Source organism: Lissotriton vulgaris, chromosome 11, assembly GCF_964263255.1.
Source record: "Lissotriton vulgaris chromosome 11, aLisVul1.2, whole genome shotgun sequence".
Lineage (NCBI taxonomy): Eukaryota > Metazoa > Chordata > Amphibia > Caudata > Salamandridae > Lissotriton > Lissotriton vulgaris.
The window spans coordinates 912,818,923-912,846,021 of NC_141699.1; the positions used below are offsets into that span (position 1 = coordinate 912,818,923).

Here is a 27,099-nt window from a genome sequence, read left to right on the forward strand (position 1 = left end):
ATTGTTGTCTACAATTTTCTGACATGTCAGAGGTAAGTATTCACTCATCTTGTGGAATTAATGTAGTGTAGCTAAAAGGATATACATGCAGAGCAAAGGTTTGCAAATCTTTCTCCAGGCATTGATTGCTCATAGCAGACATCACCATTAGAGAATTACTATAGTTTTTGATTCTCCTTTTCGTGGAAATGTAGTAGCATTCTTGAGCACCACTATAGGAACCAGGATTGTTAAAGTGTGGGAGAGAGGGAACTCAGTCTTGATGTTTGCTCTGGCTCAGATCCAAAACACAGTGAACTAGCTCATAAGAAGTGAACATGTTTCTGTGAGAAAACCCGAGTAAAATGAAATACAAAGTTGATCAGGCTGTGAGTCTTAGAAATGACAAGAAAAGGGACAGAAGTCCATTTATATTTGGTATCAGCGGCAGCTCCTCCTCAATGGCGGAGGAGCGTCGCCCCACTGAACAAATGTAAAAGCCAAGAAAGCGGAGATAAAATTATCACCCTATTACCTAGCTGTCGCTAACACCAGTTAGCGACAGCTAGTAGGCGATAGCGACCATCTTGGGCCCCACTTTGCATCTCAGAGATATTTATCACTAATGACATGCAAAGTGGGCGTGCCAAGATGTTAGCGACTGGAAACAGTCGCTAACATCGCTATCTCCTATTACCAACTTTTGAAGATATTCGTACTAAGCGCGAATATCTCCAAAAGCTAACACCTGCCCTGAGCAGTTCTTAGCCATGTTATCCAATGAGAGGTGGATAACATGGCTAAGAGCATTAGCTCGGTAATGCCTGAATATCGCTGACTTTTCAGCGATATTCATGCATTGCGGCGATTTTTATCGCATTTGCGATAAACCTTGGTAATACCAAGGTTTATTTGCGGTAAAAATCGCCGCAGCTCAGTGGTAAATTTTTGTCTCTAACCAAGCAATAGTGAGAATTATCGCTATTGCTTGGTAATATGCCCCAAGATTCTCACAACTTTGAGTCAGGTCCACAACCAAATGTCCAGGACCTACTGATTTGCTGATTTGTTTATGGATGGCGTAGCTTCAACCAGATCTTCCACTGGATCTTCCATGCTGTTGCAGTTCAAGAGAAAAGTTTCAAGCAGCAGCCAGCCTCCCAAAGTCAAAACCATGACCATCTTTTTCCATGTTGAACAGCAATGGGCTAATTTCCCTTAATTTTGGTGCAGCTTCCAAGTCTAGAGATTCCGAGCAAATCTGGAAATACTATTCATTAGTTTTTTATTTCAGGTAAACAATAGCTCTTTGTTTCTGTAGCTCTCTCTATCCTTAAAGTAAGGTTGAAACAGTTTTAAAATTGAACTCCTCTGTGATTAGTGAAAGTCTCTAAGCAGATCCAGCAAAATTTGCCTCTACAGTTCCAACCTAACTTTCATTGCACTCTAACACAGTTTTTGTCTTACCAATATGTCTTGCTGCAAAACCTATACTGTAGTGTTCTGTGCTACAGTAATAAAAATGGCAGGTCTAAGCCTTGCTTAAAACTCTCCCACACTCTCTGCACAACTACTTCTTAAGCCTGCCCAATCAAGCCACCTGACCAAATTAAAATCACACCACTAAGAGACATATTTGCCTCCACAACCTATGGGCAACGCCTCCTCTATATTTGTGAAGTCCCTTACTCTCAAAGAAAAGCAGTATTACAGAGTGTATTGAAAGACTTTGTGGCTTGTGAGTGGGCTGCACTGAGAAGAAGGCATATGATTAGAGAAAACTTTGAAGTTGGTCAGTTGCCCATCTCTTTCCAGAGATAGTGGTGTGTGGTTTGTGCCAGAGATGGGATGGTAGAGAAAAGGAATTAAGCAAGTGATATACAGCATATATAAAAATACATGTCCATTGAATTTGCTTTCCCTACTCACCCACATGGTGCAAAAATTGCTTTTGAATGAATTTCCTACTACAACTTAGTACAAAAAGAGTTTTAGCCAAAAGTGTTACTTTAAAATTTCAATATGCACAACACATGCCTTGCAAGCACACAGTAGCTTTTTGATAGCAAGTACAAAACTATATGTATTTTCGCTGTGGAAGGAGTGTATGCAACCAGACAGTGGGTTAGGGTCTCCAAATGATTGCTAGCACATAGGGAGCGAGGGCATAAAGTGAGTACATAATATTGAAGGGAGAACGAGCAGGTGAAAGTGCACAGAGTATACTGTAAATGTAGTGTATTTTGTAAAGCGCACAGCTGCCCCAACGGGGCGTCCCAGCGCTGTATAACGCTGTGGAACCCTTCCTGGCTCTCCCTGTGAGATGCCCCTCCAGGCACCCCCAAGGTGAAGCCAGGCATCCCAGTGTTGTAGGGGCCATTGTGGAGATTAAGCAAGCTATTGCCCAGAGTTGCAGCGTGGGACCCATGATTAGAGTAGGCGCCAAGGCGAGAATTATCGAGTCCGCAGACATTGAGCCCAAGACCCTGCCGCGTCGGGACTTGAACCCTGGTCCCGATCTCTGCTTCAGAGTCTGCCGCTCTAACCAGTGAGCCACACTTCTCCACTGTGGCACAGTGAATAAGGGGATACAGAGTATTTTAAGTAATAGAGAAGTGGATGAGTTGTATAATAGAATGTAAATGGAAGGGAGCAAAAAGGGTAATGAGACCACACTAGTAGAGAAGCAGAGTTCAAGTCAGATGCACAAAGGTCAAAGGCACTAAGAGGGTGATGGTACAGAGTTGACAAGTCATGTAGTAAGGACAAGGTGTAAAGAGTGCAGCTGGTGACACAGTTCCCATACTGCCTAACCTGTTTAAGTCCAAATAAGATGAGGTGAGAGATGGTCCCACTGATATGCATACAGCTAAGCATTGGTTGCAAGGTGAATATGATTTTCAAGAAGGGGATGGCACTGCAATCTGTATCTTGTTTGCACGGTGCAGATGTCTCTGAGGAGAGTGCAACACTTCATATTAGAACTAGTTAGAAAGCAAACAAGGGATGGTGTGAGGTGACACAGACATAATAAGGTGACAGAGTGTGTGAGGAGAACTGTGTGTGAGGAGCACAGATGTGGCAGGAGGTAAAAAATTTGTGAGGTGACACAGAGTGAGTGTGCAGGACAAAAGATGAGTGACACTGCCATAATGAGTAAGGAACATAGACGAGACAGTGTAAACAAAGTGGGGCTGATTCACATAGAGGTTTTTAAGAAACTTACTCTTGCAGTACTTCCGGCTTACTCCTAGGATTCAGGAATAAGGCAGTACTAAAAGAGAAAGTCACATCCACTCACAGCAAAATCTAGGTGAATCAGCACAGTCTGTTGGGGCACATAATGAGCAGCCCTGGGTGTGAAGCAGAGAGTTAGGATCAGAAGCACTGTTGAGAGGTGTGAAAGAAAATGCTGGTGGTTTAGCAAGAAATAAGAGACATGTCTTCCAACATTAGAAACTTAGAAAGAGGGACATTTGTAACCATTGGCTCCTGGGTTTCCATTTTAATGTACTGGCTAAGCATGATTTCTCTGGCTAGGCAACAAATAACAGGGGAAAAAGAAGAAAGTACCAAAGCACACAAACATTTCAATTAAATCTCTGATGATAATGGTTTGTAGATAGTAAAACTGCTTTGTTTGATAAACTAGGACACTTGTATTACCATATTGCCGTGATCAGGACCCTACTTGGACGTCTCTGGCCTATTTCTCAGAGACTTTAATCAGACTTGGTAACTTCCTACTCTATGGACATAGGATCACACATTGGAAACAGCCTTGAAAAAGTCTTGTAGACAAAACACTTGTTGGCTGCCTGTCTGGAGGATATTTATAATTTACACGCGGATAACATGGAAGAAAATAAATGGTCACAAACACTTTTGAAAAAGAACATATTATTGAGTTTTACTGTCTACAAACTATTTTCTTAAGCGATTTGACTTTTTTGTGTGCTTCAGTGCCTTCTTTGTCTTAAAGTTACCGTACTGGGACCCAAATCAAGGATGGGACATACACCCATAGTGGCAGGGTGTCAGTACCAAGGGAGAACCATGACTGGGACAGTGTCTGCCCTGCTCCATTTCCTCCCACTGTGACTATGTGGTTGATATAAAAGGAGTATGGATTGGAGTTGGCCTTGTCACTTACCGGTGATCTATACTCTGAGTTCAGGCCTTCATTGTCACATGTCCTTACTGGGTAAGATGACAACTCCACATCAAGAAATAGTTTACTTATTGAAGATAATAAACTAAGAACACTGATGACCTCCTCTTCCTACTTGGAATGGACATAGATGAAGCTGCTAAACATCACTTCCTGACCATGCCAAACAAAGTCACAACATTTCTCAAAATATTTTCTGGTTGTACTCTCAACACTGGGAAGATTGGGTTGGGAATTTAGGGCTGTGAGGAGAAAGACATTATCTTGGAGTAATGAAGATTACCAGTACGTAACTGGGTCTTTACCTCTCTGTCTTCCTCGTCCCAGTCCTTGCTGGGTGAGAGCATAACCAAACAACAAAAAGCAACTAGAGAATACATTAAACCTTAATGATATTGCAACAACCAAAGATGTTAATGAAAGGAACTTAAAAATCATGCAGAGCAGCATCAAAAACCCATTCCCTAAGCTCTGGTGATGACCAACCTGCCACCTGGAGATGGTATTGATTCAGTAACATGAGTGGAAAAGCACAAGTTGTGGCCAAACAACCTTCCTTCGTTGATGTGTCTTTCAACAATTGACCAGGAAGCAGAAATCCCTGTGGTCAATCTTCATTGAACTGACCTGACAAGTATATATGTTAGTTCTCATAAGGGAAAATGACAGTCAGTTTCAGCCATATGCCTAAGGATGGGGTTGATGTTTGTAAACTATAGCAAGATATCCAAAGGTCACCAACAAAGCTTGTATTTTCCTGAAGACAGATTTCCTTTCTACATAGATTTAGAAGGTTATGTGAATATCCAAAAGTATGCAGGTAGGCTCCTCTCCTCTGGAGAAGATGGGGTTAGAAAATAAACTGGAAGAGCCAAATCCTGAAACATGTGGAAATCTGAAGGCACGTTTGGTAAAAAATAAGCATTCAGCCTCAATATTGCTTAATCCAGAAGAAAATGGAGAAAACGATGAGAGCACAAGAAGGTGGCCATTTCACATACTCTCCCCCAACAACAGATTGTCAACAAACACAAAATATTGAATGATATAAACGTACGTTTCACAGAATTCAAAGACTCAAACAGTGCAATTGAAGAGGCTTAAGTATTAACAGAAGATCCCAGATATAAATAGGGCAATGCACAACAGTCCTGTCCAAGAATAAATTCCTGAACACTCTGGATACCAAGGAATTCCCACTCGCACCTCGGCCCTCCTCAAGGCCCAAATTGCAGCCAATTACCTTCATAAAGTAGATTCCATTCAGACCCAACAAAAGATATCCTTTACAAAATCAGTAATTCTAATTGGACCGGAAGGGGGTGGATCACAAGAAGAATAAGATTTCCAGTGCATTGCATATTGTTTTAGTGTAATTAGACATCTAGATTGCTGGACTGAAACAACTACCTCTGCTGAACACCCCAACATTTGAAGATTTATCCTCTCCAGGTCCAGACCCACAGCTGCAGGCAAGGCAGTGATACCCTGCTGAGGTCTGGACCTAACTAGGGGTACTAATCCAGGGGAAAAACCCTGTGTGGAGGAGGGACATTGATATTTAAAATCAGATCAGAAACCAAACCTGCCTGGGCCAACATGGGACTACCAGCAACTCTTCTACCTGCTCTGCCTATATACTATGCAGAACTAGAGAGATTGGTAGAAATGGGTAAACTAGCTCTCAAGGCTACTCTACTAATGATGCATCTACTGCCCAAGCTTCTGGAGATGGGACCTGGCTGCACAACCTGTGCATTCTGTTTTATGGTAAAGTGGCCCTACCATGTGGATATGATCTTCTGCACTATCCGGTGAAACACTCTGGGATGAAGAACCAGATAAAGTGAGGACAAGTAGGTATAACTCAGTTGATCCATTAGTATATTCTTTTTCCTGGGAGATAAGCTGCATACAGACTGAGGAGATGCGTCTCTGCCCAAATCCAAGTCTCGTGTGACAAAAGACTAGGAAAGAGACCCCATCCCGCTTGGTGATTCAAATAGGCCCTCTCCACCTGAATGAGTGCACAACTATCACCAGCTTAAAACAATGTGGTGCACAGTGCATCAGGAACATCTTGACGCCCTTCAACTCTTTCCAACTGGATGACATTAACACAATCTGCAGTTCCCACTTGCCCTGAATCTACTTGTTCTCGAACACTGTCCCCAGTCTTTCACACTGGCATTGGTTGTAAAAACCTTTGGAGAGTGAAGGAGAAATGATAAACCTCATGTCCAATGACACTAGTTGCAGCCACTTTGGGAGCACCTGCATAGTCTGGGACTGAACAGGCACTCAGTGATCAAATTCCTGCAAACCAAATTACCCAATAAAAAAATAGACTAGAGGGTAAAAGTGGACATATGCCAAAAGGATGATATCATGATAATGACAGATGCCAGCAGTTTAATGTATCAGAAATGGAGGAAAGCATCTTTCAGATCAGTTGATGTAAGGGAATTCTCCTTCTTTAGCGGTGGCAACAAAGATTGCAAGTTTAACATTTTTAATTTTTGATACGATATGTACCTGTTTACATCCTTGAAACTGACAACAGACCTGTACTGTATGAACAGCATTTGCACAAGGAAGATGATGGAATACCATCCTTTGCCAATGTGATCTTCTAGGACTGGGATAATTGCTTCCTCGTCTAACAATTTCTGAATGCTATTCTTTGGGGCTACATATGAACTAAATCTCTTAGCAGAGGGCTTTGAGAAAAAATATCCTCTGATGGATTGAAGTGGTTGACTCAATGCCCGTGTTGTACCACCTCCACTGCCCTTTTGCCTGCTAATTTTACTTGCTAGATCAATGCAAAATATCCCAATCTGCACCAGACCTCACTGGGGCCTGGCTGTGATAGTCATGCTTCCAGGCCTATGGAGCACTGGCAGGAGAATATAGTTGAAACAGGCTTTGTTAGCAACAGTCCCCCAGCCACAATCTCGACCTCAAAAGGGCCGGGCATTTTTAAAATGTTAAAGCTGGAAAAAACCCTTCCTCTCAAGACAGTTGTGACTGGCTACAGAAGAGATTTTGTCCTCAGTCAGTCTCATAACTATCTTCTCCAGCTGATGGCAAAAAGGTTAGATTCCAAAGATGGTGGATGCAGGAGCATGCTCTTTCGGTATACATCAACCTTCCAAGAGAACAGCGAAAGATGTTGTTTGGCTGCAATAGAAGTAGAAGGTGGGGCGGCTCTAGCTTCCAGTGCATTGAACTAATGGGTATATTTATCAAGCGTCGTTCTTGCGCCACACAAGGGGATGCAAGGTGACGCATAACCTAGAATGAAATTTACCAATCCTTGTAAGGCCACCTTGCCTGCCCTGAGTGGCTTGGCATGTCTGGAGTAATGCAATGCAGTACTAGTTGCTGTCCTGAGTTACTCTGCCCCAGAGAGAAGTTCCATGGATGGACCCATGCACCCACCCATGGAGTTTGGTGCTTTTTCAGATTTACCATGAGTAGAAGACCTAAGAATGCGTCAGAATGTCTTCCCTGAGAAAGCGTAACAATGAGAAATATCTTTATTTTCCTAGTTTTTTCCTCTTTCTACGTGTGCTGCTTTCTGCAGCACACGTAGAAAAAGTAAAAGCCTCAGAGGATTTATTTTGTGCAGGAAGTTAACAATGAAGGATGTTGTTTTTTTCGATATGCAATGAAATATAAATATCTATAAATGAACTGTATGCATCAAGAAAATCAAAAATGAAGTATTTTTTTTTGTAATTCTGAAGTGTGCTGGAAACAGACATTTTAATAGGATCCAAACAAATCAAGGCACTTACTTGGTGATGCACAAATGATAAATATTCACAGAAATACGAATTTCACACGTTATCATTTGTGTGTTGTCAGAGGCGGCTCTAGGCTCATGGCGGCCCTGGGCAGGGAGTGAAGGTAGAGGACCCCGGAAGAGGAGCTCCGGGCGGGGCGGAGCGCGGAGGCCAGTGAAGAGGGGTGGGGGGTGGGGTGAGGGTGTTTGGAAGTGGAACAGAGCCGGAGGCTGCCAAATCCCTGCCAGGGGCCGCCACGCAAATATGTATCCATCCTCAGAGTATTATTACATTAAGGATGTATATTGGCATGGTGGCCCCTGGGGTTTGGTGGCCCTGTGCAGGTGCACAGCTTGCACATGCCTTCGGCCGCCCCTGGTGTTGTATAGTTTTATCAGAAAAACTATGTCTGTGAAAATGTTGTGGCCATTTAAATAGAACATTTGCTGTCATTCAATGACAATGCACTACCACACTATGCTTTGATTACATTAAAAATTACTCTGCCTCATCTCCATTAAAGCTAGGTGGGTGAACGTTTATTGTTCTAAAAAGTGGGTCATGGTTCTACAAAGTTGGGGAAACACTGGTATAGTTCATATACATCATACTGGTCCTGAAAGAAACACTTGAGTCTGCATACACACTTTGACTGCATCCACGAACTTCTTATTTACAGAATCTGATGGGGTTGCTTCCTTTGAAATGATAATATCCTGGGAAGACAAACTTGCCATTAAAAAATCCACTTTTACCACAATTGGAAATTCATATGAGAACTTGTGCAGGAGACAGTGGTTAGAAATAAATCTTTAAGAATGTTGTTTCTCCACATTACTCCAAACGTACATAATGACCTTTCTGACTCCAGAATTTAGTAGTAGCTCTCAGGTCACCTCCTTTAATATTGACTAAAAGATTAAAACCTTCATTGAAGTTTCTGAAGTTAAAGGCATTCTTCATCCTCATTACCTTCAAGCATGGAATCATCAGGAGGCTAACCCAAACATGGCGCTTTTGGTGAGGCTTCTTTCTAAATAGGGGTGGGTGGAATTCGCAGAATGTGACTCAGCGGAATTCAGTGGAGTTAAATAAAAACTCCATGAGAATTTGCAGAGTTCCACCAACATCCAAAATAAGGATGTAGCACTGCTAGCATTGTGATTTATCGCTGGTAGTACGTTCCGGGCTGAAAAATCAGTGTGAATGGCACCACGCGGTGTGCTATATTGCGCTGCTACTTGCTTTGATTTCGCTGCCTGGCAGCCTTCTGACTGCATACAGTCGCAACCATCCTCAGAAAAATCTCAACGGATAGCCTCCTAGCAAATGGAAAACACACCAGGAGATGCTGAATCTTGCCCCCCCCCTTGCCAACTTACCATTCTGGATCCACCACAGCAATTGGAAGAATTTGGCCAGAACTCTGCTTAACAAGTGTAATGCAAAGTCACCAAAATTCTGCAGGCAGAACAGACTATTTCACCCACCCCGATATCTGTGAGTGCAAAATCAGCCTTCACTACATTTTATCACCATAGGCAGAAACAGTCTATGCCTCAGTCACCGGCTCATAATCAATAAAATGCCTCTTAGCAGATGCTTTGCCCTTCATAATGCTCCAATATTAAAGATGGTTTGCTATGCAAAAAACACCAGAGTTCAACAGGCGCTCTGTTTTTAAGTGGCCCCGGTTGCCAGTCACTACCTGGTTGAAGTGTTTCCAGGCAACTAGGTCATTGCGCTACTCGCTAATCTCAAAAGACCACCACTCTGTACACAAGGCTGGGGCCCAGCTTGCCTGGCTCACAAGTAGAATGCACATACTGGAAAGGCAAGGCAACTACCTTCATACAGGCCCTGTAAGCAGGTCCTCAGAATGCTGTCTCACAGCCGGACCCTTAAAGAAGGCAAACACTGGTCGGTACTCCAATCAGATTGGCCCACTCAGAGGTATCAATAACCAAAGGGTAGGTTTCATCAATAACCTGATTGAGCTCGATAGATCGAAGCTCATAAACAAAACATATTAACAGCAAAGTAACTTACTTAGATAACAATAGGCACCATCTGCACAAACTAAACCGAAAAAGCAGGAACAGATATTTTCAGACTTCCTTGATGTAAATTCTGAGCAGGTAGAGGAATTCAGCCATGTTTGTAGTTTTTAGACCTCTCAGCCTTAGGTTGGTCGTCCCCCAAACGTTATGCCTGCTTGCCTCCAATTTTGCTGATATGTTATTGCTGGTTATAGAACTCAGGGCACTTTACCACTGCGAACCAGTGCTAAAGTGCATATGCTTTCTACCTAAACAGGGTTTGATTGACTTATCAATCAAACCCTCGAGAAGGTACAGGCATTCAGCTATCTGGGCATCTGCATTCAACAGGACTTGTCCTGGAGGCAGCAGATTGATCTGGCTACCCTGAAGCATCGACAACTTTCAGGAGCTCTGACCTTAGAGCATTCTAGGTCTTTGACTAGACCGATAAGTCCGGTATTATCAGTTTACAATGGCAAGCTAGTTAGTTCTACTCTGTATGGTGTGGAAATGTGGGGAAATGAAAAGTTAAAGGGGATGAATGTCTCTGAAAATACATTTCTTAGAAAATTAATAAGGTTACCACAAAGCACCCCATTGAATCCTTTGTTTTATGACCTGGGCATAACACCAATAGCTCTAATTGCATCCTTGCGCCCAATTTTATATTGGCGGCAAATCTGGACCACACCGGAACTGGAAACATACACCAGAGGGCTGTTGGATGTGATCAATAGTGACGGTTCCCGGAAAGTTAAATGGCTGGGACATATTCAAAATCTTTTGATTGAGTTAGGCCTAGGTGAATTGTGGGAGGATCCATTACACGCCAGGTTCCCACCGAAGAAGATATTTAAGACCCTGTACTGGAACTTGGTGGCTACAAAGATTTTTAGTACTACTCCTTCACAATCTCTTGTAGGTCTATTCTTAGAAATCAAAGATTGTCCCAAACTTGAGGAATTCTGGGATGTCATTACAAAGCCCCTTGACCGCAAGCTCTACTTTCAGCTAAGAGTGGGAAGCCTACCTGTCAGGGCATTCTCTAATAGATGGTCTAGTGGGGGTAAGGTGGCTTGTCCAGCCTGCTCAGATGTTCCTGAAACCATTGTCCATCTTTTGTTTGTGTGCCCATTGTATGCGGCGCTGAGACGAAAGTGGTTAAAACCGATGTGTAGGTCATTGGGAACAAGGAAAGGAATGATTGCAGTTAGACCCATTCGCACCAGTCCTAATATGTCTGTGTACATAGCTGTGGCGAAATTCCTAGGATGGGCATGGACGATTAGAGCCCGACTCTTGAAAGAATAATACATTAGTTAATGTCGTAGGCTAAGTATTTTTGTTAATAGTAACATTTTGCACATTTGCACTGTTTATGTAATGATTTTATCTATTTATTCATGAAATTTTATAATCTGATTTTTAATTGGTTTTATTACTAAAAGTTTATACATGTACTTTTTATATATGCAACATGCTTTTATGACAATTGTCGAATAAAGCTTGCTTGACTTGACTTATCCACATTTGGCATATTTAATTTACCTATAGGTCCCTTATAAAGTGCACTACATGTGCCCAGGGCCTCACTGGGTCTGCGGCACTGATTGTGCCACCCACTTAAGTTGCCTTGTAAAACATATCTCAGGCCTGCCACAGCACAGGTGGGCAGTTTACACTGCCATTTCAACTTAGCATATAAAGCCCCTTGCCAAGCTTTAAACTCACCTTTTATTACATGTAAGTCACCCCTAAGGTAGGCCATAGGTAGCCCATAGGACAGGGTGCTATGTAATTAAAACATGTCCTGGTAGTGTGAGAAAATCCAAACTAGTTTTTCACTACTGTGAGGCCTTCCCTCCTGTAGATTAACATTATGGAGTCTTTGTAATTCGTTGTAATTCTTTGTAATTCCTAATTGGAAGGCAATAGAGCTGTCATGTTTAGTGGAATTGTAATGATAAATTCTCTTTAATGGTAAAGCCAAATTTATCATTAGAATTTTCAAAATGGCACTTTTAGAAAGATTACATTTTTCTGCTCTTATCTCTGTGTGCCTGTTATCTGTCTCCAATACACGCATAGGGTGTGTGACAGCTGGACCTTGTGCAGTCCCTCTAGAAAGCCACACACAAAGGAAGCAGAGGTGTGACTGATGGGCTATCCACATCCTGATGGACCATCATGGGCAGGATGAGAGGAAGAACCTGGGCATAGCCTGAAATTTACATCTGAATAGGCTGTGTCCTGTCCACACACAAAGGACTGGTTAACCCCCTGTAATGAGTCTGGAGTTAGGGCTGGAAGTAAGGATCTCTGTGCACTTCAAAGCCTCTTAGTGAAATCTCCCCCACTTCAAAGGCACCACTGGCTATGAGTTTTGGACTTCTGACCAAGACAGTACACTCTGGACCAGTGAACACTATGCCAGGAAGGAGGACTGGTGTGCTGTTGAATGACTGCCACTCTGCTGTACTGCTGCTCTGGAAGAACTATTTTTATGCTATGCTGACCTGCCTGTTGCTCACCTTGCCTGGGTGAGAAGGACTGGACTTTCACCATTTGCACCCAGAGTAACTCCAAGGGCTTGTCTGCTTGCCTCCTGTTTGAAGTCTCAGGGATACAAAAAACTTCCAATGTCTTCATAAACAGCACCTGGACTCTGCCATCTGAGAGTTTTGCCCTGTCACTTGGTACCAACCCAGTCCTGAGCCCTCAGAAGTGGGTATAAAGTGCTGCAACACACAAAACCCATGCATCCACGAAGTTGTGCCTCTTGGATCCGGTGCTTCTCCTTTAACGGCGACACATTGCAAGGATCCAGTACATTGTTTCAATGACTGTGCGGCTAATTGCCTCTATTTCAGATGCATCCTCGACTTATGCAACTCAACGATGATGCATCGCTTACAGCCTGTGGCTGTAGGATGATGCCTCTTTGCTTTTCGCATCGCAGCTGCGTCAAAGGTACAACTTAGGCACTTTGCAGTGGTTCGAAGCTGGACCCTGTAGTCGGCCTGCGCTCCATCACGGTTGGCCTAAACTATTGACTTTGTACTGGTGAAGTGTGACCAGAAATCTCCGGTTGGCAATTATGTTTTTAAGCACTATATTTAAAAATATTCTTAGAAAATTCATAACTAGTTCAAATTATTGGATTTTTGTTGTTGTGGTCTTGTTTTGTTGCATAAATTATGCTCTACTGCTAGGTGTGGTATATTTGTGTGTGCTGTTTTCACTATTTTACTGTTCAAAGTGTTCCACAAATACTTCACACATTGCCTCTTATGATAAGCTTGACTGCTCTGTGCCAAGCTACTAGGGGGTGAGCACAGGCTAATTTAGGGTGTATTTGTAACTTACCCTGACTACGATTGTGGTTGCTGCTTGGACAGCGTACACAACCAGCAATCAAATTTCTAACAGTAGCTAACCCGTTTAGATATGTAAACCATTCTGTATGTGGAGAAGCCATCTCACCCAGTAAAGACTGGGAGAAGGAAGACAGAGGAGGAGTGTCAGGCCTGGCATTGATGGGGTGAATTCCTCTAATGTTTTGCGCCTTTAAACCTCCTATTTTTGCTGACTTCATTTTTGCTGGCCTTATGATTCTGCACACTTTACCACTGCTGACCAGTGCTAAGGTGCTGGTGCTTTTTCCCTAAAACATTGTAACAATGGATTACCCACAATTGGCATATTTAATTTACTTATACGTTCCTAGTAAAGTGCTCTACATATTCCCAGGGCTTGCAAATTAAATGCTACTAGTGGGTCTGCAGCACTGATTATGCCACCCACTTTAGTAGCCTTTTAAAAACATCTCAGATGTGTCATTGCAGAGCCTGTGTGAGCAGTTGATAACTACCCATTGGACCTATCAAGTTAAACCATTTGTCAGGCCCAAGCCTTTCCTTTTAATACCTAAAGGTCACCCCTAGGGTAGGCCCTGAGCAGTTTATAGGGCATGGTGCAATGAATTTTAAAAGCACGCAATTTTAACCTTTACATGCCCTGGTAGTGAAAAACTCTTAAATATTTTTTTCACTTCTTCAAGGCCTAAATCTCTCACATGCTAACATTGTGATTACATTATAACATTTTAGAAGCATAGTTCTGAATAGGAAGATATCACTGGTTTATGTCTGAAATCCTAATTTAAAATCCTATTTTATGTTGTCAGATTTTATATTACAATTCTGAAAATGACTCTTTTAGAAAGTGAGAATGCTCTTGCCTTAGCCATTTATTGCCTGCAGCCTGTCTCTGATCACATGTCTGGGGGAGGTGATAGATGGGCTTTGTGTATTTCACCTAGACAGCAACACACAATGATTAGGTATGACCTGATGGGCCATCCTGACAGGATGGGAGACAGAAGCTGGAAAGCCTCACTTTCACCTGAATAGGCTGTGCCCTGTCCACACACAAAGGGCTGTATATTCCCCTGTAGTGAGTCTGGAGGCAAGACAGGAAGGGAGGCCATCTGTGCATTTCATAGGTATCTCTTTGAAGTCCCCACTTTAAACGAACCATTGGGTATAAGAACTGGACCAGAGACAGCAACACTTCAGTACACTTCTGGACCCACGGCTACTCTGCCAGGAAGAAGGACCGCTGTGCTGCTGACAGGACTCCCAGTCTGCTGGACGGCAACTCAGCTGGACTCCTGCTTTTCCAGGGTAACCTGCTGCCTGCTGTCATCTTGCCTAGGTGAGAATCACTGAACCTGCCTCTCTGAACCCATAACTCAGAGTGACTGCAAGGACTAGTTGGCTAGAATCCTGATCTGAATTCTCAGAGAGTTTACAGGCTTCTAACATCCTTGCATCTGCACCTGGACTCTGCCATCTGTATATCTACCCTGCCAAGTGTTGCCACCCCAGTCCTGGACTCTTGGAAGTGGGCCTACGGTGCTTACCAGCAAAACCGATGCATCTCTTCTCCTGAGCGGAACATCCTCGAGCAGACCAGACACATCGCTACTGTTGTGTGGACTGGGATCTGCAGTGCCCGATGCATCTTCAGAACCGACACATCACCAATGACGCAGCACATCCCCAACCCAGGGCCTCTCACCTCTTGTCAACTGCAGCTCAACAATGATGGCTTCTGTATTGCAGACTCGCAGCTCATTGGAACAACCCATCTCCCCAGCTGCATGCCATTTCCTCGATGCCCGGACTTCACATCGCAAGCCCCTGTAGATGGGATCCTCAATGACTAAGCACAGGACCTTGCACTGCAGTCTCGCCTCATCTTGGAACCGACGCATCGGTTCGACTGCCTGACGCTTCTTGCCTCAGATCCATGCAACGCTCCACAACCAGGATTTTATGTACTTTGTTCAGCAGGCCTAACCTGGTCTCTGGAGCTGGCCCATCTCCATCATGGTGAGCCTGAACTGGTGACTTTGTCCGGGTCCAGGGTGAACAGATATCCCTTGTTGGTGCTTTGTGCTTTTTGCGGTTAATGTGTCACCATATTACCTTGGTGACATCCCTGTGTTTTGTGCACACCTTTGGTGCTCGAACAAGCAAGCTTCCACAATAAAGATAGTTGTCACAATTTATTCATGTGTCATCATTGATTTCATGATGTGAGACATCTTATTCATGTTTTACATGTTATGCATTTTTGAAACGGCTCCAATGCATTTCGGGTGGTATACCCTTCGTCAGGGAGCTTCTGTGAACAAAAGTAGAAGATATAGCACTAAGAGTGAGTTTGTGTCATGGGGTGTGATTACCGTAGCATGCGGGTAAGGTTGGTGAGATGAGTGACCGGTTTTAATCACGGTGTGATCGGGATTGAAATTAAAGCACCCAACCTTTAAAGAAGGACAATCTAAATCAGAGTTAACCCGTTGTGCGCCCCCCAACCACAGCTTTGTGCTTTTTGCCATTATTTTGACTTCAATCTTTAAAATTCATTATCCCCGGTTTCCCTAATTGGATTTTTTATGTTTTGATCTTGTTTTATTTATTAAAATATACTTTATTTTTCTAAACTGGTGTAGGATCTTTTTGTGTGGTGTTTTCACTGTTGTTACTGTTTGAAGTGTTGCACAAATACTTTATTTATTACCTTCAAGTTCAACCTGACTGCTCTGTGTCAAGCTACCAGAGTTGGAGCACATGCCAATTTGAGGATTGCTGGTGCCTTACCTGACTAGGATTGTGGTTACTGCTTGACCAGGGCTTACACCCCAGTCAACCAGGAACCCAGTTTCTAACAAGGAGGTAATGGGACTTTTTGGAGCATGGGACTGAAACCACTAGTCACCACCGAAATGCACACAGCAGGACATGCACTTGACCCCGTCTTCACCAGAGGAAACAGCGTCTCCTACAGCCACACAACTAGACTCCTCTGGACAGATCACTGCTCCTCCTTCAAAAAGCCAACCATACACAATCACACCCACCACCTCCCCCGCAGAAGCTGAAACAAAGTTACCAAAGACCAGCGCTCATCTCCCCCCTCGTCAGCACCCCACCACCGACTATGTCAGATGCAAACTTCGCAGCACGCAACCTCCACCATTGAATGATGAAATGCGCCGACATTCTCGCCCTCCTCAAGAAAGCCACTGGAAGACAAATCAAGAAAACAAGATAGTTCACCCCTGCACTCCAAGAATCCAGACGCTCCTACAGACTACTCAAAAAGACATGGAGGAACAACAAAACTTCAGAAACAGCCACCACTGCAAACCACCAACTCGTCAAATCCACAAGGAAGAAATCCCTCAAAGTCAGAATCCTCACCCATGCACACAACACCAAATACCTCTTCTCCATCATCAAAGAATTTGCCAAACCCTGCAGCAAAACCACCGACATCCCACCCTGCCAAGACCCCTGACCACACACCACATCTTCCACAGAGCTGCTTCTGCCATCACACCCGAACTATGTCAGATGATCAACTGCTTACTCGAGACTGCCACCTTCCCCAAAGACTGGAAACACGCCAAAGTCAACCCCCTCATGAAGAAACCCTCTGCTGACCCGACGGACCTCAAGAACTTCAGGTGCATCTCCCTGCTTCCCTTCACAACCAAACTCATCGTAAAGACAGTCAACACCCAGCTAGCAGACTTAAGTGAATCTAACAACGTCCTGAACACCTTCCAATCCAGATACTGAAACAATCACAGCACCGAGACAGCCCTACTTGCCGCCACTGATGGCATCTGCTCCCTCCTCGACCAGGACAAAACAGCAACTCTCAGCCTCCTGGATCTCTTGGCTGTATTTGACACCATCTCCTAACACACCCTAGCCACCAGACTCCACAACCCTAGCATCCACAGCAAGGCCCTTGACTGGATCCGCTCCTTCCTCACCGGCAGAACTCAGCGGGTCAGACTCTCTCCCTACCATTCAGAACCGTCAGAGACAAACTGTCCCAAGGCTCCCCACTCTGTTCAATATCTAAATGGCCCTCCTCGCAACCATCGTCAGGAACCAGGTACTCAAGTTTGTCCCTCACCAACGAACCCAACATCTCCAGACACAATTTCAAAGGAAGGGCTAACATTTTTTGCCACCTGGATGAAGAACAGCTGCCTGAAACCCAAACTCAGAAAAGGCAGAGGTCCTCATTTCTGTCTCTACCTCCTAAGTATGGAATGACTCCTGGTAGCCCTCCACCCTTAGAAATCCCCCCACGCCGATGGACCATGAACAAAACCTCTGCATCACACTAGACTCATCACTCACAATGAACAGCCAGATCAACGCTGTCTCCTGGACCTGCTTTAACACTCTGCGCATGCTTCAAAAGACCTTCAGATGGATCCCAACCGAATCTAAAAAAACTGTCATGCATGCACTCATCAGCAGCAGACTGGACTACGGTAATGCTCTCTATGCTCGGAATCAACAAGAAACTCCTTCGCAAACACCAGACTGTCCAGAACTCCGCAGCCAGACTGATCCTTGAAATCCCCAGTCGTAGTCACATCACCCAACACCGACACAATCTCCACTGGCTACCAGTCGAAAGAAGGAGAACCTTAAAGCTCATCATCCATGCACACATGGCCCTTCCCAAACAAGACCAGCATACCTGAACAGCCACCTCTCCTTCCATACACCAAAAAGACACTTCTGTTCAGCCCAACTCTCACTGGCCACCGTCCCACGTATTAGCAAGACTGGAACAGTAGTAAAATCGTTCTCCTACACTCGCTCTGCAAAGCAACAGATGACGAAAGCAGGCCAGCACCCCAGATGTAATATAACTGAGGGTTCGGACACTGGCAGCAGGCCAATACCCCAGTGTCATAAAACTGATAGTTCCTAATATGGGCACCTGATTATAAGTTGTCATTATAATTGAGGGCCCCAACGTTTGACTAGGAACTCAGAGACAAAAATGTACAGTGTACTGTTTTTTGCAAGACAGCATTCTGAAAAGCCGTTCTATGAGCCGTGATTCCTTTGAAGCTCTCTACATAGTCTTTTATTGACATATGCATAGTTAATTTTACAGTGAAATAATGTTTCTCAGAGCCACAGCCTGTTTAAAACTGCAACATTTTTTTTCTACTTTGCAGCACAATGGGGAGAAAGTACATAAATGTGCCCCCTTCAAAGCCGCATCTGCTTTACCATAAATTTACTCTGCCCGTGATATTCTCGTGGCTAAACTGAATATTCAGGGTGGGTCCCTCTCCCAAGAATGAAATAATAAAAAGACTGTCAAATAGTACATTTCAAGCAAATGAATGTAGCAATAAAGCAAGGCGTATAAAGCGGTGGGAAAGTATAGTCTTGCAATATTAAACACATGAAAAACTACCCCATATCTTACTGCATTAATATGATTAGCAGTTAAGGTAATGTATAACATTTACAGCGTGACAAATTTAGCCCTTTAAAATGTATGCTCGCCCACTGTCATGCACTGCATGCAGCATTAACTTTCGAAATAAATGCTCTTACCGCCAGGCTTCCGGAAGCACCTACAGCCGCTGGCTGCAACCAGTCATAACGAAACATGTGCAGGTAGGTCTTTAAGTGGGAGGAAAAAAACAGTAGGGACTCTCTCTAAAGGAAAATGTCAAGTACATTTCTGTGATTCCCATAATGTGCCAACCGACCAGTATTTTGGTTTCTCCCTGAGATGTAATTGTGTACAGATAAATTACACAAAAACTGACCTACACCTAAAACCTGTCACTGTGATTGGCTTTGTCAATGGGTGTTAGCTGTTTAAGATACATGAGTAACAACAATGATTTGTCATAAATAATTAGCATTAGAAGTGTTTCAATTCTAAAATAGTGAGTCTGTGAATTAAATAGCATTGAGGGCTGTGGAAGGAGTTTTGGCCTTCAGTTATTTGTGCTTTATTAAAGATATGCATCTTCTTTTTTTTCTGCATAACTTTTCCATCTGCACATCTCTTTCCTTTTCAACATACTCTTTTCACTCTTCCCCGAATGCACTCCCTCGCATCTCTGTCACTTCACTGCCCCAAGCATACACTGCACTCCCTCAAATCTAAGCACTTTAGTTTCTCTTACTTTTGCCGTGCAAATATTTTGACATCTGTATACCCCCTTCACACACATCCACAGAATTTTTGTTGCAAATGGAATGCATAAACATCATTCGGTGTGCTCTGCAGAGAGGCCAACCCACTGACAGGCCCTTTGTTTGGCTTGAGTATTAGCGCCTGCACGCTCAATCAAAGCCCCTCATAAACACCTGGCTCAAGCCTCAAGGTGACCTGACCTGACCTGGTCAGAGCCGGTCGCTCCACCCGCCGCGTGGCCCATCCTTAGTGTGCCCAGTCTCCGTTTGCTGCTGCCGCTGCCCGTTTGTATCTGCCTCACTGTTGTGCCCCTGATCTCGTTGTGCCAGTAATTGTATTTTTTCAGTAATTGTATTGTGCCAGTAATTGTATTTCTCTCGTCCTCTGTTGTGCCCGATTGCTTTTGTGTGCCTCCTCCGCCGTTTCTCTCCCGCTGCTCCACCCCGCTCCCTGCCGCTGCTCCGCCGTAGCCCCACCCCCGTTCCCTCCAGCATCACTGCACCGCTCCCCTCCCCACTCCTCACCCCGCTCCCGCCTCACAGCTGCTCCTCCCTCCCACTGGATACATAAGGTGGTGTCCGCGAGGCGGGGAGCTGTGACCTGACCTGACCTGGTCAGAGCCGGTCGCTCCACCCGCTGCGTGGCCCATCCTTAGTGTGCCCGGTCTCCGTTTGCTGCCGCCGCTGCCCGTTTGTACCTGCCTCACTGTTGTGCCCCTGATCTCGTTGTGCCAGTAATTGTATTTTTCCAGTAATTGTATTGTGCCAGTAATTGTATTTCTCTCGTCCTCTGTTGTGCCCCTTATTGCTTTTGTGTGCCTCCACCGCTGTTTCTCTCCCGCTGCTCCATCCCGCTCCCCGCTCCCTGCCGCTGCTCCCCCGCGGCCCCACCCCCGTTCCCTCCAGCATCACCGCAACACTCCCCTCCCCACTCGCCACCCCGCTCCCGCCTCCTAGCTGCTCCTCCCTCGCTCCGCCCCCCCACTCTCCATTTATGGCAGAGTCCGCACGTAAGCGCAGCGTTCACACGCAGCGGGTGCGCCAATGGTGCGCCGAATACACGCCAAAGGCAAGCCCGTCTACGCCAGTCTGCGCCTGGACCGCGCCCAGCCCCAGACCCCCTGGCCACTGCAGACGCCATCCCACCCGCCGGATTTACGACGCCGCCACCCTCAACGCACTCAACACCGGCCGGATACCCGGTTGCTACCTAGCCACCCCAGGACGCACCCACGGACCCTTCATCTGCAAATCCTGCAAGTTCTCCTGCATCTGGACCTGCACCGCACCCGCCAAGCCGAGCACCAGCAGCAACCACCTGAAGTGCATCCTGCTCAACACCCGCTCCGTCCACCTACACGCCGTGGAACTATGGAACCTGCTCGACACCACATCTCCAGACGTCGCCTTCCTCACGGAAACTTGGATGAACGCCTCCTCAGCGCCCGACTTCGCCATCGCCATCCCGGACGGATACAAGATCACCCGGAGGGACCGCATCAACCAGACAGGAGGAGGCATTGCCATCGTCCACAAGAACACCATCAGCATCACGACCAACTCCGACGACACCCTCACAGCCGCCGAACATCTTCACTTCCAGATACACACCGACCCCAAGACCACACTCAGAGGCACCCTCATCTACAGACCCCCAGGACCCCGCACACAATTCAGCGAAGACATCACAGACTTCATCAGCCCACACGCCCTCCCCTCCGCTGACTACATCCTCCTAGGGGACCTCAACTTCCACCTGGAGAACAACGACAACAACACCACCACCCTGCTGGACAACCTCGCCAACCTCGGACTCAAGCAACTGGTGAACACCCCCACCCACTACGCCGGACACACGCTTGACCCAGTCTTCTCCTCCAGCAAGTACATCTTCTTCAGCCACTCCACCGGACTCCACTGGACAGACCACAGCTGCGTCCACTTCAGCTTCAGAAGGACCACGGCTCACCACCACCCGCAACAGGTTCCCCGCAGGAGCTGGAACAAGATCACCACCGACCAGCTCACCACTACTGAACCAGAACCCTCCCGCCAGATCAACGGACCCCAACCAAGCAGCCAACAACCTCACACAGTAGATCACCAACTGCACTGACAACCTCATACCCCTGAAGAACCATCCCAGCAGGCCCCGCAGCAAGAAAGCCTCCTGGTTCAAAGACAACCTCAAGAACTCCAAGAAGAACTGCCGTACCCTCGAGAAAGCCTGGAGAAAAAACCCGACTACAGACAACATGACAGCCCTCAAGCACGCCACCCGCAAACACCACCAGCTGATCCACACCACCAAGAAGACAGCATTCAACGATCGACTAGACAACAACGCACACAACAGCAAGGAACTCTTCAGCATCGTCAAAGAGCTCTCCAACCCCAGCGCCGGAAACAACGACATCACTCCCTCACAAGACCTTTGCGACTCACTCGCCTCGTTCTTCCACAGCAAGATCGCAGACATACACAACAGCTTCGGCGCACAGACCACGCACCCAACCACAGAACCAAAGCCCCCCACCACCACCCTCCGCGCCTGGACCCCGGTCAGCACCGAAGAAACCATCCACACGATGAACACCATCCACTCCGGATCGCCAACCGACCCATGCCCCCATCACGTCTTCAACAAGGGCGACTCTGTCATCGCACCCCAACTCCGGGACATCATCAACTGCTCCTTCAACAACGCCACCTTCCCGGAGAGCTGGAAGCATGCCGAACTCAGCACCTCCTGAAAAAACCATCAGCAGACCCCACCGACCTCAAGAACTACCGCCCCATCTCGCTCCTCCCTTTTCCTGCCAAAGTCATCGAGAAGACCGTCAACAGACAGCTTGCCGCCTTCCTCGAGACGAACGGATCCCTCGACCACTCGCAGTCCGGCTTCCGAGCCAACCACAGCACCGAGACCACCCTCATCGCAGCCACTGACGACATCCGAGCCCTGCTCGACAACGGGGAAACAGCGGCCCTCATCCTCCTGGACCTCTCCGCAGCGTTCGATACTGTCTGTCACCGCACCCTAGTACAACGCCTCAGCATCATCGGAATACAAGAGAAGGCACTGGAGTGGATCATCTCGTTCCTCGCCGGAAGAACCCAGAGAGTCCGCCTCCCCCCGTTCAGATCCGAGGCCACCGAAGTCATCTGCGGCGTACCATAAGGATCATCACTCAGCCCCACCCTCTTCAACGTCTACATGAGCCCCCTCGCAGCCATCTCACGCCAACACAACCTCAACATCATCTCCTAAGCCGACGACACCCAGCTGATCCTCTCCCTCACCAATGACCCAGCCACCGCCTGAACCAACCTACACAAAGGGATGAAAGACGTAGCCGAGTGGATGATGAACAGCCGCCTGAAACTGAACTGAGACAAGACGGAAGTCCTCATCCTTGTATCATCGCCCTCTGCCGAGACGACTCCTGGTGGCCCCCTGCCCTGGGCAGCGCACCCAAACCAACGGACCACGCATGCAACCTGTGCTTCATCCTGGACTCCTCCCTCTCGATGACCAGACAAGTCAACGCCGTCTCATCATCATGTTTCAACATCCTACGCATGCTCCGAAAGATCTTCCGATGGATCCCCACCGAAACCAGGAAGACGGTCACCCAGGCTCTCGTCACCAGTCGACTGGACTACGGAAACACCCTCTACACCGGAACCACAGCCAAACTGCAGAAAAGACTCCAACGCATCCAGAACGCCTCCGCACGACTCATCCTGGACATCCCCCGACACAGCCACATCTCCGGACACCTGAGAGACCTGCACTGGCTACCCGTCAGCAAGAGAATCACGTTCTGACTCCTCACCCACGCACACAAGGCCCTCCACGACCTGGGCCCCAGGTACCTCATTAATCGCCTGACCTTCTACACTCCCATCCGCCATTTACGATCGACCAGCCACGCCCTCGCCGCCGTTCCACGCATTCGAAGAGCCACCATGTGAGGAAGATCCTTCTCCTACCTGGCAGCCAAGACTTGGAACTCCCTCCCCATCCACCTCCGTCTTACCCAAGACCACCTCCCCTTCAGGAAGCAACTCAAGGCCTGGCTGTTCGAGCAGTAGCGGACCCCTCCCCCCCAAGCGCCTTGAGACCCTCCGGGTGAGTAGCACGCTATACAAATTTCTTGATTGATTGATTGATTGATTGAAGCCTCGAAGTATGCACAGAAAAAATATAGATAAACAACAACATTATAAAATAGCTAACTCTTGGGGAATGCAAGATTAAGTAAAGTATGAGAAATACGAGAGGAACAAAATCACTGAAATGTATTGCCTCAAAGTTTTTACCATTCATTGTTTGCAAATCAATCCATGTTTTTGGCATCAGTTTTAACTCAGGGACATGAAGACACAGCCCATTTTAATGTCATACATCAGAGAACTGTCCACTGTGTGCATATATTTCTCACTTTGTGCTTGACTCGTATATTTGGATCAACTTCCCAAGGGAACAAAAACCCTGCTCAATATTTGGATCTATTTTGTCGGGGAACAAATGCTGCAGCTCCTGCTGTCAGGGCCTGGGGTGTCACAGTGGGGGAGGTTAGCATGATGAGGGGTCGCAGCACAATATCACTAACACAGCAATAGCCTGCAAACACTAACCATTATTGAGAACAAGGCACCAAATCAGACGTGCTTGCATCCAATCCCACGTATGACGAAAGGGTGGGATCATTTGCCTGTGAATGACGGATGTCTGAAATAACGCAGGAATGAAGGGTCTGACGCCCGAAACCATGACCTTGATTGTGTCACTGGACTACAGAGTGCACACCACTATAGACCACAATGGCAATGAAGAGCTCAAAAACAAAAAGCCCCGCGCTGTGCACCACAGTTTAGAAAGTTGATTTACTGCTTGGCTTCCATCTCCTGCTTCAGAGCAAGGTGGGGCAGGTAGCCTGAAACAGACAGTCCAGACTTAAATAAATCGATTTATTTAGAGATATGATTGTATCTTTAAATCCATCCATCACTTTAATATGTTTTTATGCAAATTCTAAGGAAATTCAGGGGGGCGCAGCCCCTGAGCCCTAATGGAGACAGCACCCCTGCCACTGTGTCAGATTTACCAGATCTTCCAAAACTAAGGTAAACAAGATGACCACCATTTAAATTACTATTTAAACACCGGATGACTGAATTTCCCATAATCCAGAACCAGTGTTGGGAATTAGGGTGAGGCTAGTGACTGATTTCAGCTCACTGAGTGATTATATTGTGTTTGATAGGATTGAATTGCAAGTGTCTCTTGCGATGTGCGGAAACCATGACTAAGTTGACCATTCATAAAAACCGGAGCTGGCCTGGCCCTTCTCTGGGCACGTGTGTGGCAAAATCCTAGTCCGACAAGTACACAGAAGTGTGCACATGGACACACTTCCACATCGCAGACACTGTAACTTTCCACTACCCTAACCAATGAATTTTAAACACCATGTGTTCTGCTGATCTTGCTTTGGTCTGTGTTCTACACATCCGGAGAGCGAGGGCTGATGGTCGTTCCTTTGGTTACCTGGCCGCAAAACTCTGGAACTCTCTCCCTTTCTCCATGAGAGTAATATCGAATCATTTGGCATTTTGTAAGGCCTTCAAAACCTGGCTTTTTCCCTGTAAGTAGCATCTCTGTCGCCATTTACTAACTGACTCTGGGCCTTGGGGTTTCTGATAGCGATGGGTCGCCTCGTCGCTGTGGCAGCTATGCGCTCTATAAATCCAAAGATAAATAAATAAATAAATGTGAACTACTTCTTCTGCGGTGTCCGACCAGTGTGGTGAATCTGTTACAATTTGCAGCAAGTCACCACTGGACTTACTTACAAAACCAGAAAAGACTGCAGAGGCCGAACTCAGAAAATACTGCAGCAGGCAAAATGAAATATTGGCACACAGTGCAAAATTTGTAGTAAAATATCTTCATGGGCCCTATATTTTTCTTAGGAGGCCCGCTCCTTCCTCGATTGGACACAGCCCACTTCCACTCCCTCATGGTGCTGCCCACCTCTATCTTTGTGCTAATGATACCCGCCTCTTGGGCTGCCCACTTCCACCATCAGCTCAATCAGTACATTGATTTGTAGAAAAAAGGGGCAGGCACCAATTATCTCTCTAGAGGCTGTGGATCATGACACCTGCAACATTACTGACCCCTCCTGATTCCCCCCACTGCATGGAGTACTATGCAAAGGTCTCTGGAGCTCAGTACACAGTGGTTGGCTATACATATGTAGGGCATGCCATGTTTTGTCCACCTGCCTGTAAACTACCAGAGATAGTTTTGTAACACATGGACCTGCTGCCACTGTCCCTTATAGAATGGTTTAAGAATGAGCCTACATGTAAACAAATTTCTGCGTCAGATAATTGCAGAACCAGTAAAAATGTGTCTCTAAACTGCCTAATATTATAGTACTTCTTTTTAAACAGAGGAATTAAAAACAACCTAGTATAAAATCCATAAAATGTACAAAACAACATACAATGTATCATTGATTGACCTATTTTGCCATCGCACGGGCACAAAATACCCGCAAGGTTTAGCTGAAAGACAAGGGGAAATCAGTAACTATTTAACAGTATCAGCTCTGAACCTGAATAACAAAGAGCGCTCCCATCTCCCACGTGACTGCCACAGGTAAACACTGGGGCAATCTGGGACTCTCAAAGACAAATATGCCATAATCTGGGTTTTCCCTTCCATGCTTCTGAAATGCAGTCCCTTTGCATAGTCACAAAAAACTGAAGCTACTTCCTTTTTTATTAAACCTGGAACATAAATCTGGCTCTGCAAAAGCCCTCTGCAAACCAATTCTACCCATTTCTATTTCAATATATGCCAACCAGGGGATTTGAAGGCCATTGCCACAAGACAGACAATAGAGAATTATATCTGTGGTCAAAGATGCCTTCTCATTAATCCAGATTGACAGCCAGAATATTAAGGATCTAACTCTAATTTAGTCAATTATATGTTGCAGGTTGAGTTCTTTGTGGCAGATATTGTGAGGGGTGGAGATCGGTACTGCAAGAAGCCGTCTGCAAAACCTATTTTCTTCATATTTTATGGCTTCGCAGTTTTTAAATCCCCCACAGTTCAGCTCCATACGTTGCAAAGGGAACACATTGGGATTTATAGATCTGCAACAAAGGTGCCAATTGGAAAATAGAAAAGGGAGCCGATTGCCTTAGATAACTGGGTCGGCGATGTACAATACCATGGATCCATGCACCAGGACCGGCGAACATGACTCCCAAGTATGGGAAGCTATTAATACAAGTTAGTCGATTTTGACCCACTAACAGAGTGGAGAGCTGGGTGCAACGTGGGCCACACCCCATAATATGTGACTTCGAGAAATTGTTGCAAAAATCACGGTTGGCCATATATTCAACAAAGGCAAATAGTAACAGGCGAGGTGCTTTTGGTGGGCGAGAAATGAGCACAGCATCATCTGCATATAAGAGTGGGGGTAGATGACCCCCCCCGTTAATTACTGAAACATCACTGGTAACCCCTGATAAGA

At 45.9% G+C, this 27,099-nt stretch overlaps 1 protein-coding gene across 3 annotated transcripts in view; it reads left to right on the plus strand.

Annotated features, from left to right (window-relative positions):
• ITM2C (integral membrane protein 2C) overlaps nt 1-27,099 on the plus strand; it is a 281,272-nt gene that overhangs the window by 143,927 nt on the left and 110,246 nt on the right. The gene's annotated exons all lie outside the window — the stretch shown is intronic.